Source organism: Anabrus simplex, chromosome 1 (assembly GCF_040414725.1).
Source record: "Anabrus simplex isolate iqAnaSimp1 chromosome 1, ASM4041472v1, whole genome shotgun sequence".
NCBI classification, from domain to species: domain Eukaryota; kingdom Metazoa; phylum Arthropoda; class Insecta; order Orthoptera; family Tettigoniidae; genus Anabrus; species Anabrus simplex.
The window spans coordinates 1101669097-1101688325 of NC_090265.1; the positions used below are offsets into that span (position 1 = coordinate 1101669097).

The 19229-nt window shown below is 41.3% G+C and overlaps 1 protein-coding gene across 4 annotated transcripts in view; it reads right to left on the minus strand.

Annotated features, from left to right (window-relative positions):
• LOC136858058 (band 7 protein AGAP004871) overlaps positions 1-12813 on the minus strand; it is a 493935-nt gene extending 481122 nt beyond the window's left edge. For 2 of the 4 annotated variants that reach the window (XM_067137306.2, XM_067137302.2), the window contains exon 1: positions 12738-12813. The gene's annotated coding sequence lies outside the window, so the exon portion shown is untranslated. The remainder of the gene's footprint in view (positions 1-12737) is intronic. The other 2 variants (XM_067137307.2, XM_067137304.2) reach the window with 2 other exon arrangements.
• Positions 12814-19229: the final 6416 nt, after the last annotated feature.

Genomic DNA, 19229 nt, shown 5'->3' on the forward strand with positions numbered 1-19229 from the left:
CGGCGCAAACAAATGCTCTGCACACATCTAAATAACACTGGGAATATTTAAATGGGCCTGCATTTGAAGTAGCTGATTCAGCTATTAGTAATTGTCGCGAACGCACTCGCGAAGCAGCCGCAGTATGCTTATTTCCAGACAAATGCTGGATTACTTGAGAACGTTGATCTGCACGTACTGTTTTACCACACGGTTGGCAAAATAATACTTTTCCATCGGTAGTGAAAATGCTTTTAAATTCCATTACATATTGTTAAAGACGCGACCTTGTACTCGACTTCTCTTTTGGCATTATTTTGCAGGTTACGACATACGCATTTATGGTGAATCACTGTTTCAATAAAAAGAATAGCAGCGGACACTGAAGGAAATATTTCTTAGAAATCCATACAAAATCACACGACCACGGGAATGATATATGGACTCGAACAGCTAACCTTACTCTTAGGAGTGATGAAATTCCACTACCTAATGGTGGGGCAATATTCTTCCGAGTCTTCCATGTCGTAACGGAATTACGTCACATTATCTCTCCGTGATTGCCTTTCGCTGATATTCTATAAACAAAACCCGAGAGGGCTGACTCATAAAGAGTTGGAATGACATCATGCAAGGAAACATCTTGTGCAGCAAATCAAATCGCTGTCTAAATGTAACGACGTAGCCAGTGACCAGCAAGTTTTAGAACTTATGGAGGGAAATCCATAAATAGCCAAAACATTCAGATACATTATGTTAAATACACTGTTAAAAACAATACCGTAATCGTAAAATGAAAATATGAGCATTGTTTTATAACACAGAAGCATTTTAAATTTTATTGATCAACAAATATTGCCGATTTATGTGCTTATTATAGATTTTCTTAAAATATGTATTTACATTTAAAAAATGTGAAAATATGTGTTTTTATGTGAAATAAGATTCAGTTTTTACACTTGGGGATGCACAATAGGAATAATGAACTTCGTAACTTGCGTTAAAACTTATGCAAAAAAATATGTAATTACATAAAAATCCGCTCCCTAATAATTATCTATATATTTAAAACACTAGGCTACCAACTGACATCGTAAAGCATTTTGACAAAAGTGGTTGGTCTGTAGATTTGCAGTGTCTTTAAAAGCATAAACATTTCTTGCTGTATATTTTTAAATTACTAAAGAAAAATGTAGCATTCTAATTGGCCAAAACGCTCGCCAGTACTTAAAAGCCACCTGCTGGTCCACTGCTGGCCACGTGCGTGACAGGAATTCTAAAGGGTGCATACACACCCGCTGTCTATGTAACTGAGTGGTGAGTCGAAAGTATTTCACGTTTACTACAAAAACATTCACCATCAACATTTTCCAGCTCCAGTTTCCCGGGCGTGGTGACCATACAAGCGCTTGCCATTTCTTTCTGTCAGAGTAGAGTTTTTGTTCCGCTACTTCTTCTCATTACATATTTTGGCCTTCCTACTGCCCTTCACTTATCTGTCACAAATACTGCCAACCTAATTTACTGTCATGGAAACGTAAAGGATTGTATTATTATATACACCTACACAACTCATCACACTACTAACCACCACAGGACCATGCATGGGGTTAAAAAAATATGTCGAAATATTTTAGTAATATGTTCTTCTTCTCCTTCTGTGATGCTACAGTCCAGAGTGAACTTCGGCCTTTCCAACGAGCTTCTTCCATCCATCACAGTCACATTCTGCCATCCTCCAATTTCTGCATCCCAGCTCCCATAGATCTTCCACTCCGTCCAACCATCTTGTTCGACATCTACCTTGTCCTCTTTGTCCTCCTAGGATTCCAAAGAAAATCTTCTTTGTCACCTCAGACTTCTCTATTCTTGCCATATTACCTCCCCATCTTATCCTTCTCCATCGTTCTTCATCATACACAGAACCAATTATCCTCCTCAGAACTTTCCTTTCAAATCCATCAAGCATCATTGCGTCGCTTTCCATCAGAGGCCATGTTTCTGAGGCGTAAGTGAGGATTGGTCTAACAAGGGTTTTATAAATAGTAAGTTTTGTTGGTCGACTGAGGAGTCTTGACTGGAATAAGTTGCTTAAGGCAAAGTATGCCTTATTTGCTGAGACCAGCATGATCTTAATTTCAGTTGAAACCAAACCAAACCAAACCCCATGGGGCAAGAGCCCCAACGGGCCATGGCCTACCAAGCGACCGCTGCTCAGCCCGAAGGCCTGCAGATTACGAGATGTCGTGTAATCAGCATGACGAGTCTTCTCAGCCGTTACTCGTGGCTTCCTTGACTGGCGCCGCTATCTCACCATCAGATATCTCCTCAATTGTAATCACGTACGCTGAGTGGACCTTGAACCAGCCCTCAGATCCAGGTAAAAAATCCCTGACCTGGCCGGGAATCGAAGTCAGGGCCTCCGGGTAAGAGGTAGAAATGCTACCCCTACACCACGGGGCCAGCTAATATTTCAGTTGAGACATAATTAAAGCAAGTTTCTGTGGTACCAAGATACTTGAAACTATCTACTAATTCAAATGTATATCCATCCACACTGAAAGTCGTCGACATATTGGGTTGATAGGCTTTCCCACAGGCCATGTATTTTGTTTTGTCTTTATTTATCATTAGGCCCATCTTCGTGCTTGCTTGGTTTAAGGCTGTGAAGGCTTCTTTCAGTGCTGGTATCGTTCATGCTACAATGTGAAAGTCATCTGTATATGCCAAGATCTGCACAGACTTGTAGACAATGGTGTCACTGGTGTGTAGGCCTGCATCGCTGATATCACCTTCTCAAGGGCTATGTTAAATAATAAGCATGTCAACGCATCTCCTTGACGTAGCCCATTTTCCTATTTCCAGAGGGTCTGAATAATTTCCTATAACTCGGATGCAGCTTCTTACAGTACATCAGACATCATCATTTTTACTATTCTCAACAGCTTTCCATGTATCCCCATCTCCTGTAGAGCACGGTACAACTGGTCTCTATTGATCCTATCATATGCAGCCTTGAAGTCAATAAAGAGGTGATGGGTTCCAATTTTGTATTCGACAGGCTTCTCCAAGATTTGGCGCAAGTTGAATATCTGATCTATCGTAGACTTTTCTCATCGGAATCCACTTTGATATGCTCCAATCTCTCTATCTGCCTGTGGAAGTAACTGATCAAAAATTATATTAGATAGCGCCTTGTACCCAGATTCAAAAGCGTGATTCCATGGTAGTTTCTGCACTACATTTGGTTGCCTTTTTTTTTCCTTTATCTATGGGACATATTATTCCGTCATTCCACTTGTCTGGTATCCTCTCCTGTTCCCATATGAATAAGATGAAACAAGGACTGCTCTAATGTTGCTCCACCACACTATTCTGCTGGGATGCTATCAGCGCCAAGGGCCTTATTATTCTTCAGTTTCCTTAATGCTTCTCTAACATCCTCTATCACTGGGCTATCCAGTGACTTTCCATGGTCCAATCCTTGTTCCCACCCATGGGAAGCATCATCTGTTTGTTCTAGCTCTCGCTTCTGTAAATCATTAAAGTGCCTTCACCATCTTTCCAGTATCTATTTTCTCTCGCTTATTATGTTTCCTTCTTCATCTCTAACCAGGCTAGTTATTGGAGTAAATTGTCTTTGAGCACTGTTCAATTTTCATGGTTTCATTCTGCTTTTTATACTGTTCCATACATTCCACTTCAAGCTTAGTCCATTCCCTTTTCTTTCGGTGATGTATCATCTTTTAAATCCTCCTTTTCTCTCAGTAATCCTCCAGCAAACTTCTTTTACTGTACAGTTCATCTGTAATGTCTTTTGGTATGCAATGTTCTTCTCTTCAGTAACTCTCCTACACTCTTCATCAAACTATGTAGGTCTTTTAAATTGTCTTCCATCCCCAGTATATCCTTAGCTGATTTGTGTATAGCTGTTTTTATAATTAACCATCTCTCTTCTATGTTCTTACCATCTTTTATTGTTCTTTTTTGCTTTACGTCGCACCGACACAGATTGGTCTTATGGCGACGATGGGACGGGAAAGGGCTGGGAGTGGGAAGGAAGCGACCGTGGCCTTAATTAAGGTACAGCCCCAGCATTTGCCTGGTGTGAAAATGGGGAAACCACGGAAAACCATTTTCAGGACTGCCGACAGTGGGGTTCGAACCTACTATCTCCCGAATACTGGATACTTGCCGCACTTAAGCGATTGCAGCTGTCGAGCTCTTTTTTTTATTATTATTTTTTATTGTTCCTTGTTCTTGTTCTAGGGTCTGAGAGACTTTATGGCAGTACAGTTTGAAAGTTTCTGTTTATTTCAAGGCTGCAATATTATACCTTTCTCTCCTAACTTGTCTTTCTTTTTGGGCATTTTATTATCCTCGCTCTTATCTTAGCCATCACTAAAATATTACTTGAATCCACATTAAGTCCATGAAGAGTTTGTACATCCATCAAGTTTAATTTATGCATCTGGTCTATCAGTACATGATCAATTATACTCTAATAAAAGAATCTTCCCTTCATTCTAATTACTAACAGCCTTGGCTTTATAGGCATGAAGTTAATCACAAAGTGTTTCAGATCTTTATGAACAAGAAAGCCTGTACCAAACTCATGTTTGCTACCATCACAACTATACGGGGTGGGCGGGAAGTCCCCGTACCCCTGTAACTGTTTAGTATCAAATGTCATTTAGGTTATGTTATTTACGTATGAAGTGTCCAATATATCTGTATGTTCCCCATCATGCTGCAAACACAGTTCTATGTGTCTCCATGTTCTTGACATATTTCTGAGCATGTCCAGTGTTATAGTGCAAAATGCATCCTCAACAGCATTGCGCAGTTGTTCGTTTGTAGCTAATAAAGCATGGCATTCTAGAACACACTCATTCTGGTCTCTATCCGATAACTCATTTACGAACGTCGTTCAAAAAGGTCTGAACTTAAGGTCTATTTTAATGTAATCTTGCATTGTTGTTCTCGGTATAACGAAGTCCAAAGCACATTTACGCATTGACTTCATAGGAGATTGTCCACTCGAAGCACGTTTCTTCTCATATCTTCTTTCTTCCACTCCACAGCCCGTCTTTAACACTGCCCGAGGTAAAAGCACGTCTGTTCCAATCGATAAGTGTTGCTTTTCGCGGTGGAGCCTTAGTAAACCTTTCCTGGAATGCTCCCATAATCTGTCTCATTGTCTGCCCCGTGTGTTGTCGTTCGTGCATCCACACACTTGCCACTAACCGCTTCTCAATAGTATAACTCTTACCGCTCACATCTGCCATAGCTTCGCACTAACACTTGACTGCGACAATATACATTCCAACACTTGATTTCAACAATTAATAAGAAATAATATAGCTACCAACCTGCATAAGTAACATAACCTAAATAACATTTGATACTAACCAGTTATGAAGTTGGGACTTCTCACCCACCCTGTAGAACAGAGTAACCTCTTTCTTTTCCAACACACCACTCCCTATCCATCACATTTCTTGGATGGCGATGATACTCTCGTTATAACTTCTTAAGGGATCCTGGGCTAAGTTATATAGAGTTTGAACATTCCAGGTACCAATTCAAAGACGAGTTTTCAATTTTGTTGTAGAACTGTGTCCATTCGTTGTCCAGGATACATGCCATGCCATCAGCTGTTAATCTGTCCAGCTTCTGCTCTTTTGATTTTTGTAACTGGAGGACAAGAGTATCACTCTTAGTTTGGATCATCACCTTAGACCTGTCCAGCTTGGGTGGCCCTACCAGGAGCATATGCTCCCACCGGCGTAACTCTAAGGATCATTTGAACATGCAAGCTTCCAAAACACTCAGCAAAATGTATTTTGCCTTCATCAATGTGGTTATACCATTGGGAGGTTAGTAGTATATGAGTAATAATTTATATCCATGTATTAAAAAGTTTGTCCCCCATACTCTAAGTCCAACCCCTCGTCTGCGTTGTGGGGGACGGGCAACGGTATGAAGTAGGGGACAGCCTGTAAGGGCGAAGTACAGTGGGGACTTTTGTGTGCACCAGGACCACAATGGTAGCTGTGAAGGTCTTACAGGAACCCTGAAAAGTAACGGCCAACGAGGTTCTGGTGAAGTCCTTAATGGCAGCTGAGGCGCAGAAGGAGACCTTTGGTACAGCAAAGTTGGCAGAGGAGACAACCCTCCCTCTTGGGGTTAAATGAAGAGGGAAACAACTGCCTTGTGGTGAAGAGGGATCTTCAAAAACTAAGGTAGACAACCCCAACAGAAAACAGCATTCCTGGAGGCTTCAGGTGGCAGCCCTACCACCAGGCACGGGTGCCGTGGGCCAACAACTCGCACAACCTTACTGTAAATTAAACCATTACAGAAACATCAACAAAGAGAAACCAAACTGATTCAAAGATGATGACTTTTGGCTTGAAAAAGGTAACAAAAATTGGATTTTGGAATGTGAAAACTCTGCGGAAAACTGGAAGACTACGACAGGCAGTAGCATGTATGAAGAGTTATGGCCTGAACATCTTAGGATTAAGTGAGGTGAGATGGAACGAGTTTGGGGAATTGACCACCCATGATGCAGCTACATTTATATATTCTGGAAGACCTGAGGGCGATGGTTTTTTTTGCTATGGGCTTTACGTCGCACCGACACAGATAGGTCTTATGGCGACGATGGGATAGGAAAGGCCTAGGAGTTGGAAGGAAGCGGCCGTGGCCTTAATTAAGGTACAGCCCCAGCATTTGCCTGGTGTGAAAATGGGAAACCACGGAAAACCATTTTCAGGGCTGCCGATAGTGGGATTCGAACCTACTATCTCCCGGATGCAAGCTCACAGCCGTGCGCCTCTACGCGCACGGCCAACTCGCCCGGTAAGGGCGATGGAGTGAGTTGTGAAGGTGTGGGAATATTGATGGACAAGGAGGCTAAGAGGAGCCTTATGGAGTGATATCCAGTGTTGGCAAGGAAAACTGTGGCACGTTTCAATACCAGTATCAGAAATGTTCTGATGATAGTGTGCTATGCACCCACTGAGACAGCAAAGGAACAAGACAAAGGAGGCATTTTTATATGCATCTAAATAGCACAATTAAGAAACAGAACAGGAAGGATATTATTATAGTTGGAGAAGATCTGAATGCAAAAGTGGGCCAGGATAATGAAGGACTTAAGCACATCATGGGAAGGCATGGCCTAGGAGAATGAAATGAGAATGGACAGCTCCTTGTGGACTTCTGTGCCAGCCATGATCTGGTTATTGGTGGTAAGGTATTTTCACATAAAGATTGCCGAAAAGTGACCTGGATATCACTGGAACATAGGACAGAGAATCAGATTGATCATGTGGCTATTGGATGAAGGTGGAGGCGTTCACTGTTGGAAGTGAGGAATAAGAGAGGTGCAGGCATCGGTAGTGATCATCATCTTGTTGTGGCTACCTTCAGAATGAAGATCCAGGCACAGAGAAGGAGGACAGAACAGATAAGTGGTATGATTTCAAAAAGCTAAAGGATGATAGCAAGGTGAAGGACGTATTCAGGATAGAACTAAAGAATCAATTTCAAGCACTCACTGAGGTGGAGGTTGAAACTGTTGAGAAAAAGTGGGTGAAGATTAAAGCTGCCTTTACGGAAGTAAGTGAAAATATCCTGGGTTTTAAGGATAGGAGGAAAGGGCTCGATGACCAAACAGACATGGGAAATCATTAGGAGAGATATAAAGGAGGCGATGAACTTGTGTAAGATAAGAGCAAGAAAGGCAGAACTGCAATCAAAATATGCTGCAAAGGATAGGGAAGTAAAGAGAAGTGTGAGGAGGGATCAAAGGACCTGGACAGATGACCTGTCTTAACAGGCAGAAAAGGCAGCCAACAAGGGAAATCTCAAAGACCTCTATATCATCACCTGAATTCTGGCAAGGAAGCAGATGCAGAAAAACTGTCCAGTCAGGAACAAAGATGGAACCCTCTTAACTAACCCTGAGGATCAACTGAAACAATGGCAGGAACATTTTTCTGCAGTTCTAAACCACTCCATAGATCAGTTAGATGTACAGGAAGAAGCAGAAGAGATTCAGTCTGACCCAAGGTTTAAAACCTGCATTCCAACAGCAGAAGAAATCAAGAAGGCATTGAGAGAGTTGCATATTGGTAAGGCAGCAGGAGTTGACAACATTCCACCAGAAGTCATGAAGATTGATATGGACACCACTGCCATTATATTGCAGCCTCTATTCAAGAAGTTATGGGTTACTGGAGAAATGCCGGCAGACTGGAAATGTGGGTTGTTGGTGAAGGGGGGTATGTCTAATTGTAACAACTGGAGGGGCATTACGCTTCTCTCAATCCCTAGCAAAGTATTCACCAGGATTTTGCTGAACAGAATTAATGAGTGTCAACTTAAAGGCTCCAACAAGAACAGGCAGGCTTTCGTCCGAATCGCTCATGCATTAACCAAATAAACATCTTGAGGATAATTCTGGAGCAGTATGCCGAATGATCATCTCGCCTCTATGCAGTGTTCGTTGACTTTGAGAACGCTTTTGATTGATCAATAGGGAAGCCATGTGGAAGGAAGTGAAGCGTTACGGAGTGCCAGCACAAACTGTCAATCTCATTCAGGAAACTTACTGTGATTCCACATGTAGAGCCATTCATGGGGGCCGTATATCTGAGCCTATGTCTGTAGTTCAAGAGTTCGTCAAGGGTGTATGCTGTCGCCATCTATGTTCTTGGTTGTGATTGATGCAGGAATGTGGAACGTGACTCGAAACGTGGTATCCAATGGAGATTAGTCAGTAGGCTTGAAGATCTGGAATTTGCTGACGATTTGTGTCTCCTGTCTGAGGTACATGGGGAAATGCAAGCAAAGCTCGAAGATTTGGTAGAGGAAGGGGAAAAGGTGGGGCTAATGATCAACTCAAAGAAGACCAAGGCTCTAAGGATTAACACCAACAAATCAGACCCATTTGTCTTCAATGGTGAATCTATTGAGAGGATGTGGACAGCTTCACTTACTTGGGCAGTGTAGTTGCCAAATATGTGGGAGCTGCACAAGATGTCTCGCAGAGCATTCAAAAAGCAAATGGCGTCCTTGTTCGGCTCTATCCGGTGTGGAAGAACAAGAGACTATCAGGACCAAACTCCGCACCTTCCAAAGTAATATCAAGTCTGTTCTGTTATATGGGTCTGAGACTTGGAAAGTGACTGGAGTAATTACATCCAAGTTGCAGACCTTTGTTAACCACTGTTTTCGAAAGATTCTTAACATCTACTGGCCGGAAACAATCTCCAATGATGAACTCTGGAGTAGGATGGCCACAGTATGGCCGTACAGATAAAGAAGCGGAAATGGAGATGAACTCTGGAGTAGGACAGGAGAGAATGAGATGGCCATACAGATAAAGCAGCGGAAATGGAGATGAACTCTGGAGTAGGACAGGAGAGAATGAGATGGCCATACAGTTAAAGCAGCAGAAATGGAGATGAACTCTGGGCTAGGACAGGAGAGAATGAGATGGCCATACAGATAAAGCAGTGGAAATGGAGATGGATCGGGCATACACTGAGGAAGGGGAATGAATCAATTGAGATAGAGGCGCTGGACTAGAACCCGCAGGGTAAAAGGAAGAGAGGGAGACCCAAGCAAATGTGGTGAAAATCTGTTCACATGGAAGCTATGGAAGAAGGCAAGACCTGGAGTGAGGTAAAGAGGCTGGTTGTCAACAGGACCAGATGTAGATGCTTTGTTGATGCCCTATGTTCCACGATGAACAACAGGAATTACATCAAGTAAGTCATAAAAAACTTTACTAAAAACAGCTTTGTCCAATCCGCCTGGCCATTATACTGGACCGGAATTTCCAGCTGATGAATCATCAGCCATTGATAAGTCTCTAATTTCAGTCACCTTTGAGTAATCCTAAAATTAAATCACTAAATGACCACTCCTATAATTACTGGTGACCGAGCTCGATAGCTGCAGTCGCTTAAGTGTGGCCAGTATTCGGGAGATAGTGGGTTCGAACCCCACTGTCGGCAGCCCTGAAGATGGTTTTCCGTGGTTTCCCATTTTCACACCAGGCAAATACTGGGGCTGTACCTTAATTAAGGCCACGGCCGCTTCCTTCCCACTCCTAGCCCTTTCCTGAACCATCGCCACTGTAAGATCTATCTGTCTCAGTGCGACATAAAGCCAATAGCAAAAAAATTACTGGCAAAGGCTTGTCCTAGCCTGCAATACATTCTGTACCTAGCAGGTTTCACAGAGTTAAGGAGTAATATCTTTACGTAAAGATATCGGCAAAGCTAAATGATTAAAAATGATGCGCGTCTATAGGAAAACCTGGAATTTCTACCAAACTTGGTACACATATGACTTACTATCTGGAGAAAAATACTGTGGGGGTAAGACACCCCCAGCACCTCGTGGGGCTTGGGAAGGAGTGACATCTAAAAATCATCGAAAAATATTAGTGTCAAATTTTGGATTTGCTCTGAGATGAACTGACGCTCTAGATACCATTTATGTCCCAGTTCAGCCTTCAATGGGATGGGAGTCGTTGAAAAAGAAAATGTCCAAAATGACTGAGATTAGTATTGAATCCACAGTTCTTGGGTTCACAAGGCTTTTTTTCTTTCTTTCTTCACGACCTTATGGCTGATAATGGCCTAATATTAATAGGCCAAAACTAGTACCATGATAAAATAATTTGAAGTAGGCTACTAATTTTATATTGTATTGATTAGGTGGATTACCTCACTCCTCATTTCTCTAGTACGCCTCTTCAACAATCATATCTATAGCGTGGTGCATAAATATATAAAATCATCACTCGTTTTGTATTAATTCTTTGAAAGGACCAGCTACTTCCCAGACAACATGGGCTTCAACAAGGACAAACTTGCATGTGAAATAAAGCAGTTTGTAAAATATGTCAATGTCACAATAAAGAAATCTACAAAAATTCGCCTGACACAAGATTAACAGGGAATAATAATAAACATTTAAGAAAGTATCCAGTATGGAGCAATTTCATATCAAGACGCGTTATTTCATATATTCATAATGAATGCTGTAGAGCAGCATGTGTCCTCTAGTTGTTATTAACACCATCAGTTCTTGATACTCACTAGTCAGCAAGCCTAAACTGACATGTTCCACAAGCTTCCAGAAAGAGGGAAAATTGATAAGATGATGTTACTAAGCAGGTAAGGGGGGAAACCATAAAGTAGACCAGATTTTAATCCATGAAGGAAAAAATGAAATATCTACAGGGAAGTAGGTTGTGATGAAAAATAGCTGTGAGTTTACATTCGGGAGAAGGTGGGTTGAAATTGCACTGTTGGCAGCCCTGAGGATGGTTTTCTGTGGTTTCCCATTTCACCTTAGAACTTAGACCTTCCGCTAGGTTTAAAGATTCTCAAAAATAATATTAAAGCATTATCTTAGAGAAGACGGTGATGGATTTGTAGGATTGCTTACATCATAAATGTTTTTTCATGGCTGTGGAGGTTCTGTCTCTGATGTGATTTCTGAAAGAATTTCCTGGGGTTTGTAGGGTGATACTCAAATATTTAAAGCTATTTACTATCTTGATTTCTTCTGAATGTAGAGTTAATTTATTCACGGATGCACTTTTACCTCCTTTTCTAAAGATCATTGTCACCGTCTTGTTGGTTTTCCTCTGACCATGCCGCTAGCCTGTCTACGAAGATCTGTAATTCGTCCTTGTTGGTGGACCCTATGACTATATCACCTGCATATAGGGTCGTCGATACACTTGCGTGTTTTGCGACATTAGTTACGTCTGCAATTACAATGTTAAAGAGAATAGGGCTAAGTGGGTCTCCCTGTAACACGCCAGTTGTCGTTTAATTGCCGCTGAAGTTGTCCCACTACTATTATGTGGTTGAATGCTAAGGCATTTCTAATGGCAGTGGCGAGGGGATTGTCTCCTCCTATATTCATCAAATAAAATAAACCTATAAGATTCAATACAAGCAACATATTCACTGATAGTTACAGGATAAGATGATAGAACAAGTTGACAACATGAGAAGAGAACTCTCAAATTCGTCATTTACCTGGCCAACACCCTATTATAAGACATTTTAGTGATATTAAATACAGCATATATCAAACAAGCATTAAGAAAGTGAAAAGCTTGTATGAACAAAAGTTCAGGGTAAAACGTTAAATACACAACACAACATTCATTCAATACTTCTCTCAAAAAGCAAAATATTTATCAGCAAAGAACGTCACAGTAATAAATTTGCCAAACGAATGTAACACAGGTGAAACATGGAACTAGGACCAAACCACACACTTACTAATATCTCTCTATTAGAAGGAGCACTTCCGTACGTAGAAATATGCCATCAAATAAGATATTCAAATTTTGATTTTAGCGTCCTGCCTGACTAAACTGATAAATTAACGTCCATGAAAAATAGTTAATTGGCATTTAATTAGCTCCATAACCGCACGTACTCCATTACTTATTTTCCAACATGCAAATAACCATGCATGTACACTCGGCATGTACAGACACTTGAAAATGAAGTGCTCAACGTCGCAAAAGATCTCGAGTTATACCTGCAGGTACAATCACAACAAGAGGGAAGAAAAATCGTGTACAAGAAACGTCCAAAAGTTGAGACACAATTTTAATCACCAGACATTTTTATTTGAAAGAGTCAATGCAGTGCACATCCGTTTAGTGCTGTACGTGCCGATTTTCAATATTAAAATGTACTAACTTTATTCACCCAAAAATATCCAGATCAACTGAGCGCAATGTCAATGTCAACGCGTGTTTTAAACACAGTAAACAAACACCATCACAAACAAAACAAACACATGCGCAATAACTTTCTCTTCTTCTTATACTTCTATCTAAGAGAATAGTAGCGTCACCGCCATCTCAATATCTATATACTGCCTGCTCTGTGCCGCGAGAAATGCGTTTACAACGACATTGCAGATGGCAGCACTTACCGCACCCAGAGCACATGTTGGTTCAATGAGAGTTCGTCGGTAAAGCCAATATAAAATGAAAAATAATCCTTAACATGTTACTAAACTGAAAAAAATAATGCACATACAGAAACTTACATTTCACATTTGAGCTTCGCTTAAGATATAGAAACGTAAAATATATAAAATCTTAACAGTTACAGTAAATATATTAAGATCATCCCACTGCTGCATAGTACATAAACATTTCAGAATTTATTTACCAGCATTGGACGCAAAAAAATTTCCATCAGTATTTCGCTGACTCTTTGTTCATAATCAGATTTTAGGATGCGTTTTACGACACATAATGGCTGCGTTCGTCATGCCATTAAATACACCACCCAATTTTGTTGAACTAAATAGAGCTTCTATTGCGTCTCCAGAAAATCATCTATTCAGAACATAAAATAACCGTTCTTGTTACAGATAATACACACATTCCACCATAAATTTCACAGTTAGCGAGACAGCATCTGCGGTCTCATTAGTCAGGCACTTCAGTTTTTCACGTTTTGATTCCAACCGAATTATTTTAACGTACTCGATGAAATCGTCATCAACCATTGTAAGTATTTTATCTGCTGGTGAATAGAAATGCACACAATCTGGATTGTTTTGCCGAAAAGCATTACAATAATCATTCCTGAACTAAAAGGGATAGATCGGAGACTTCTAAGCCTTTAACGAGGAAGTATCTAGGTGTTAATATAAGGAAAGATCTTCATTGGGGTAATCACATAAATGGGATTGTAAATAAAGGGTACAGATCTCTGCACATGGTTATGAGGGTGTTTAGGGGTTGTAGTAAGGATGTAAAGGAGAGGGCATATAAGTCTCTGGTAAGACCCCAACTAGAGTATGGTTCCAGTGTATGGGACCCTCACCAGGATTACCTGATTCAAGAACTGGAAAAAATCCAAAGAAAAGCAGCTCGATTAGTTCTGGGTGATTTCCGACAAAAGAGTAGCGTTACAAAAATGTTGCAATGTTTGGGTTGGGAAGAATTGAGAGAAAGAAGAATAGCTGCTCGACTAAGTGGTATGTTCCGAGCTGTCAGCGGAGAGTTGGCGTGGAATGACATTAGTAGACGAATAAGTTTGAATGGCGTTTATAAAAGTAGGAAAGATCACAATATGAAGATAAAGTTGGAATTCAAGAGGACAAACTGGGGCAAATATTCATTTATAGGAAGGGGAGTTAGGGATTGGAATAACTTACCAAGGGAGACGTTCAATAAATTTCCAATTTCTTTGAAATCATTTAGGAAAAGGCTAGGAAAGCAACAGATAGGGAATCTGCCACCTGGGCGACTGCCCTAAATGCAGATCAGTATTGATTGATTGATAGACAGCAGGACTAGAGAACTCAGATTACAAGTCGGATTACAAGAAAACACAACAGTTTATTCGCGAGAGCAGGAGATTTTACAATATATGTACTGCATACACCTTCAACATTGACCACGAAAACGAACTTGTCACTGGTTCGGTCGTAGAGGAGCCGTACCTAATCAGCCATTTAATCAGCGATCACTGTTACACTCCCCTCTGTTGGTCTGAGAGACCGGGCGAGTTGGCCGTGTGCGTAGAGGCGCGCGGCTGTGAGCTTGCATCCGGGAGATAGTAGGTTCGAATCCCACTATCGGCAGCCCTGAAAATGGTTTTCCGTGGTTTCCCATTTTCACACCAGGCAAATGCTGGGGCTGTACCTTAATTAAGGCCACGGCCGCTTCCTTCCAACTCCCAAGCCTTTCCTATCCCATCGTCGCCATAAGACCTATCTGTGTCGGTGCGACGTAAAGCCCCTAGGAAAAAAAAGTTGGTCTGAGAGTTTTACATTCAGCTCTCTTTCCTTCACTAATCCTGACAAACACTATCAACATTTTCCATTTAGGCTACCTGTCCAGAGTACTTCGTGACGGAGCTGACACTAGACCAGGAGTTCTGCCATATTCGTAACCGTTTGGGATACTATTCCCCACGCCACATAGTACCGCCTGATTTGTTCTGACTGCCCGAGTTTTGTCTTGCGAAAATTATGAATTTAGTTTAAAAAACCGGTCGTTTTTCCTTATATTTACCGCTTTCTTTACTTTATTTAGACGATCAATTTCTGGGTTGTCTTCGAATTGTCTCTGTAGTCTTTTAACTTCATTGTGGTTAGTCATCACCTGTTACCTAACTCTCATATTCTAGATCGGAACCTCTAATGTCTGATTTTCTGATCACTGCTGTCGTTCTTACTCGTTGGAATATTGAGTTGGATTGATACATCGTTGTTCAAATTAATTTCGTACTCGTCATCCAATGTATTTCCTGCGGATGAAGAGCTTGTTTTATCACAGATTTCTTCCGAAGAAATATCTTGTCGCTGTCTGGTCTTTCGTGGAGCTATTTTTCTGGTTTGAAGGTAATGGGGATAATTCGAAGACCGGCTGGGCACGCTCTCTATCTTCATTTCTTTTAGTTTTATCTTTTTGCTACATCTCTAAAATTCAGGCTACAAACACGAGAATAATCGGATGGAATCCATTGCTTACCCTTAGTTGATCTTTGCCTTTACATAGCGTTAAGCCAATTTTCCCAAAGTTCTTTACTTGGGGGGATAACAGAAATCCTCACACCTGAAGAATTTGGATTTCCTGCTTTGATATACAGAGAGGAACACAACAATTAATCATTTTACAACCAGAGACACACACATAAATGCTCGATGCAAACGCACTAGAACACAACAACGTGGGTACGGAGATAAGTTGGGTGCAACGAGCTAGAAAGAGGACTATAGAGTGGCTAACATGGCTGCTACAGCGCTCTGGGTGGTGCCAAGGCGAAATAGCGACTCCATAGTTTAAGCGCCTTTCTTCCGCTTACGATGCGTTACTTTTAATAGATTAGATCGAATAAATTATGCTCTCTACGTGTGTGGCAAGCTAATGCATAAATTGTAGAAAAAACACGACGAATGTAATCATATTTCAAATAAGATTTTTTTTTACTAAAGTACACAGTTATGGGCGATTAGCAGAATTACGTTGCCTGTGTAGCACAATCCAGCACGTGTAGGGTAGGCCTACTTTTAATTTCTTGTAATAATAATGCTATTTGCTTTACGTCCCACTAACTACTTTTACGGTCTTCGGAGACGCCGAGGTGCTGGAATTTAGTCCCGCAGGAGTTCTTTTACGTGCCAGTAAATCTACCGACACGAGGCTGTCGTATTTGAGCACCTTCAAATACCACCGGACTGAGCCAGGATCGAACCTGCCAAGAGCGCTGGATTTCTGAGCTAAGTTGCCATATTTGGTATTTGAAGGTGCTCAGATACGTCACCCTTCTATCAGTAGATTTACTATCACGTAAGGGAACTCCGGCGGGACATATGTCCGCCACTTCAGCGTCTCCGAAAACCGTACTAAGTAGTTGGTAGGACGAAAAACTAATAACACTATTTATTATTACATTGTATCCTACAGAGCACATTTCCCCAGCATTTTGAAAAAGAAGTAATGTGAACAAATACTTATTTTTCGTAAATTATTATTAGTTTTACGTCCTACTAACTACTTTTTCTGATAAGCCGAGGTGCCTGAATGTAGTCCCGCAGGAGTTCTTTTGCGTGCCAGTAAATCTACTGACACGAGGCTGAGGGATTTGAGCACCGTCAGATACCATCGTATTGAGCTAGGCTCGAATCTGCCAAGTTGCTTTGTGTCCGGCTCCTTGGCTGAATGAGCAGCGTGCTGGCCTTTGGTTCAGAGGGTCCCGGATTCGACCGAGTTGAGGATTTTTACCGGGTAGTTGACAGTTAATTCCTCTGGATCGGCGACTGGAAAACCTTCTTCATCTACACACAACAGAACATACTACAAACCACCACAGAAACACGTAATAGTAAATACATCACTCCACCTAGGGTTGGCGTCGTCGTCAGGAAGGCATCCGGTCGTAGAATTAGGCTAAATCCATACAAATGCCAAATCCAGGTAACTGGCAAAATACCAGGATTTATTCTTATTCTTCTTCTTCTTCTTAATATTATTATTATTACTATTATTATTATTATTAAAGTTATAGGAGCCTCCGTGGCTCAGACGGCAGCGCGTCGGCCTCTCACCGCTGGATACCGTGGTTCAAATCCCGGTCACACCATGTGAGATTTGTGCTGGACAAAGCGGAGGCGGGACAGGTTTTTCTCCGGGTACTCCGGTTTTCCCTGTCATCTTTCATTCCGGCAACGCTCTCCATTCTCATTTCATAGCATCCATCAGTCATTAATAAATCACTTTGGGACCCCATCGCACTAACAGTCTACATCTGCTTCATTCATTACATTCCTGACCCGGTCTATGACTGGAAAACAGGTTATAGGTTTTCATATTCATTAAAGTTATATGAATTATTTCTCGATGTTGTTATATTACTTTGTTCAAGGTTTTCTGTTCTATATTTTCATTCCCTGCATGTAGGTCTAAATTTGTTTAATGGCAATGTACTATTGTGATATGTTTTGTAATTAGGGCTACCGTACTGGAAATGCACTAATTTTCTTTCTTTATACAATATGTAAGACGGAGCTCGATAGCTGCAGTCGCTTAAGTGCGGCCAGTATCCAGTATTCGGGTGATAGTAGGTTAGAACCCCACTATCGGCAGCCCTGAAGATGGTTTTCTGTAGTTTCCCATTTTCACACCAGGCAAATGCTGCGGCTGTACCTTAATTAAGGCCACGGCCGATTCCTTCCTATTCGTAGCCCTTTCCTGTCCCATCGTCGCCATAAGACTTATCTGTGTCGATGCGTCGTAAAACCAATAGCCAAAAAAATAAATATATATATATATATATATATATATGTAAGTATGTAGTCTGTACCTTGTATTTTTAATGTCCTTTTAAACAGGCATTATGCATCTTTGAGTGCTTTTCTAATAAAGAAAACTGTGAAACTGTGTTTATTCCCGGAGCTTCCGTACTTGCTTCATCACACGCCCACTCGATTTGATCGCTTACAATATGGTGGACGTGGCTTTCAAGTAGATTCAAATATGGCGGTCCAATAGCCACTCTATAGTCCTCTTTCTAGCTCGTTGGTTGGGTGCGTTAGCTGGTGCCCCTAGCGGAGGTTCGTGGCACTATGAGCTCACGCTGAGAAGCATGTTAACCGCATAGCACAGAGCAGGCAGTATATAGAGATTGAGACGGCGGTGAGTAGCGTATACGAGTCCAACACTCGGCCAGCTGGATTCCTCGCTGCACACCTTGTAAAGGCCGGTCTCCACTGATTCACGTTTAACAACAACATGTTAAATGTTAAAAGTGTTACATGTTAACTGGTAACACCATCAACATGTTAACTGTTAAATGTTGAATACTGTTTCATTTAACATTGTGTCCACACTTAATAAACATGTAAAACTTGTCTTTCTTTGTTTGTGTATAGGTAGTTCATCATATCAATTTGCGGTGATAAAATTAGGTGGTGTCTAGTATTTTCAAACAAGGACAATGGACTCAGATGAAGAGGATTTTGCCTTTGTTATTGCCACTGTTGCTTCTTGTTATGATTTAGAAATGCAGTTTTGTTATACACATTTCCTCCTCTCATCCCGCGCATTGCTTCAAAAGCAAACCTCTTTGAAGAATAAACTTGTCCGCTCCCGCCCCCCGACTTCCGACTTTTCTGATTTTGTTACAATACTCGACTGGACAGAGAGCGGAGGGACGCTAGTTTTTTTTTTTTTTTTTTTTTTCGATACACTCGCGAGAATAATTATAGATAATTTAGAGTTGACTGGGTGAAATGTCGTAGACACAGCCCATAAGCATCAGCAAGCAAGCAATAATTTAGAGTTCCTGGAAACTGTCGGCTTTCTTCGCTTTATCTCTGTATTCCTTTGATGAGACATCCCACAAACAAGGCCTCCATTAATTAAGTCCAAAGTAATCTTGCTCCACTCCATTTCTGACTATAAATTTTAGTATAGTGCAGAGAGAACGACACGCGTGCGCGTACCGGTACTGTATTTGTAGCTTGTAACAAAGAGAATGAAAGAGAATGAGTGTTGCGGAGTGTTGTAACTATAAACCTACCTACTTCATGAGAAGCACACCATTTGCGTCGTTTGGCTATCTGTTGACATGGAAACGGCAAAGAAGTTGCCGAAGCTGTGCCAACATCTCACGAACAACGAATTGACTTGACATGTTTTCCACGTGGAGCGGAAAACACGCCAA